We start from the raw sequence: 3200 nt of genomic DNA on the forward strand, positions 1-3200 counted from the left end.
GGAGGGTTACCCCAAAGAGGACCCCTCTGTCCCTTTCTGAGGGGTAAGTTAACGGCGTTGTTCGTTTTGTAGGTGGAAGAACACGGATCCAGAAGAACCATCGGTGAAATAGTACAATCAAAACCCGAGGAAAGTAGATCTGCTACCAGTGAGTAGATCCACGTTTCTTCAGTTAGAATTAAAGTTATCAACAATTTTACTTCATATGAAACTTGTCTTAATAGGCTGGTCAAGTTTTTCTTCAAGTTGAGTTAACCATGTAAAAGGTTCCTATGGTATGTTTCAACATTCAATAATGAATTGGGTCTTAAAAGTATTATGTATTACTGATTGGGTACTAATAGTTTGCATTAATGTAACATTAAAGGTCCCCAACGTTAGATGAGATTAAGTGTGTTTGTCAAGTACCCCATGTGCCAAGCACATGTGTGGGTAACTTTGTAATTTTGAAAATACTTATCACTCATTAGGGCTCAATTCCTGTTCTGATTTCAGCTACATCACAAACATTCATCGGAGATATCAACTTTCAAAATCCAAACATCCCATAACGATGGTGGTTTGTCTGACTAGTTCACCCCTCTTTCACGTAATCCTGAAAATCCTTGTCAACTATATAGTCACTGTCATCAGTTTCACCATCACACACTCTGATCAAGGGTTTATTTTTGAGTTTGATAGTCACACTCACTTCTAGATGTTAATATGAACAGTTTTCTCGATAATACCGTATTTTTTGAATTAAATTTACATAATATGGCACCAAACAACAATTATTAGGGTAAACAACATCATATCTTTCAACATTACAAAGTTACCCTCGCATGTGCTTGGCACATGAGGTATTTTACGAAAATACTTAACCTCATCTAATGTTGAGGACCTTGAACGTTACACTAATGCAAACTATTAGGACTCAGCCGTTAATGAACTCTTCAAGTTATTTAAGTTATTTCTTAGCATGTTTTGTACATGATAAAACATTCATAACCTACTAACTATAAAGTTTTCATTTTTTAACATCAATAGATTTACATCACAAACTTACGATTTCTTGAATTTAGACATTTAGTTAACAAAATAGTGGGGTTTTTTTTCCAAGAAACAATTTGAAGAACTGTGTTTTACGTTTCTTATAAGATGATACTGATTGGAGAAAAAAAAATGAAAAAAAGAAAAGAAAAGAAAACGAAGAATAAAAAAGCACCATTGTTAGGGCTCGAACCCAAATCACCCATGTTACATGTGGGAATATATACTTACCAATATACTACAACAACCGTTTATACTAATAAAAGTTTATACTAAAAAATATTGTATATCATCATAACGAGTAAATACCATTTCCAAGATTTTGGGCCCACCGTCGAAGCGAGTTGTAAACAGTTGCCCACACCGCACCCTGCATAGGCCGGCTTAACCATCTCCATCTTGAGCTTCCAAAACTTTTTACATCATTGGCGTATGCTACTTAGGAAATTCAAAATTGCATTTAAGATTTTGTCTAGATCAATGTGAAAATTTTGAAGTATATGAACGAAGAAAATGAAATGATAAGAAACACTCTCTAATGTCTTAACTCATAAGTACCGTTAAAAGAAAAAAAAAATCATCGCAAAGGACCATGCCGACTTGACACCGCGTTGTTATGTAATAGATATAGAAATGAGACACGACATGTGATTGTATTTAATTTAATATCTATAGACATAAATTATTACAATATGCAAAGAAAATGCAGCTTCCAGTCACTTACCGACACGTGGATTGCTTCTTCTACACGTATAGGCCGGTTACTTGTATTATTTTTTTATTGTTATATTAGATTAAGATTTAGAAGATAACCAGCATGCTAAGGAAATGACGTTATGACGTGTGTCTCAAACAATTTCCACCCTATAAATTCTCGGCTTCTCGTAACAACAAGCAAATCAACAATTAATATTCACACACAAATTACTTAACGGAATTATAAAGAAAGAAGATATCATAAACATGCATCGACTGGGACACCACCACCCGTCACCACCACCACATCACGTCCACCATCACCCACCGCCTCCTGTCTACCGTCACCACCACCGTACACCTCCTCCTGCCCACTATCACCGTCCACCACCTCCTTCCATTCATCACCACTGTCCACCCCCACCAGCACATCACCACCACCACCACCATCCACCTCCTGTCCATCATCACCACCATCCACCACCTCTTTCCATTCATCACCACTGTCCACCACCACCACCAGCACATCACCACCACCACCACCATCCACCTCCTGCCCATCATCACCACCATTCACCACCACCAGCACATCACCGCCATCCATCACCACCATCAGTCCTACATGATCACCACCACCCTCCACCACATCCACACCATCACTGTTGAAGCATGCACGAGCTGAAGATCATCAATCTCCTATATATTCCTAGTACTACTACGTGCTAGCTATGTGGCATCTTTTTAATTTCTTCGGAGTATTATGTTGTAGCATCTTTTTTATGTTTGTTTTGGCTTTTGATGAATGTATTTTGTATTTTGTGTTGATATACGTTTAATAAAGATCATATCATGTACTTAGTCGAATTCTACTGTGAATTTAATTAAGATTGTAATGATAACTTCCTATGAATGTATGATACATGATACATACAGTGATTGATCTATACTCTATTATTCAGTTCTCGTTTAGTTTAACTATTCGTATCAAATTGGAAAGATAACCGAAGCAATTATTTAATTATCATATTAAAACAAAACGACAACGGTAACCATAACGCTGTATGAGCTGTTACGCACACTATTTAAATTAGCGTCAAGCTCCCATACAAGGTTTCCCGTTAAATTTCAAATAGTTTCACTTGTATTACCTTTAGCCTTTTAAAAATCACCTTTCTAGCACAAGCTACTAGTCCCATTGGTTAACAAAATATTAATAGGATCATGCAAGTTTATTATTAATGAGTACTTCTCATATTATAAAAAAAGTGGATAATAATAATAACAACAATTCAACAAGTTTGGTCTATCATATAGTTTTGATCTATAGCAATCATTGACTAACTGCTCTTTATGACCACAATATCCAACTTATAGCTTCAAGAAATCCAAAGACACTACAATAGGACTCCAAAAATAGCAACTTGTTCTTTCATAGAAAGTTGCACAACAATATTCATGTAAACCATCTTTAC

This window comes from Bidens hawaiensis, unplaced genomic scaffold (assembly GCF_021521415.1).
Source record: "Bidens hawaiensis isolate Kalapana, Puna unplaced genomic scaffold, B.hawaiensis_p1.1 tig00035047_1, whole genome shotgun sequence".
In the NCBI taxonomy this organism is placed as follows: Eukaryota; Viridiplantae; Streptophyta; class Magnoliopsida; order Asterales; family Asteraceae; genus Bidens; species Bidens hawaiensis.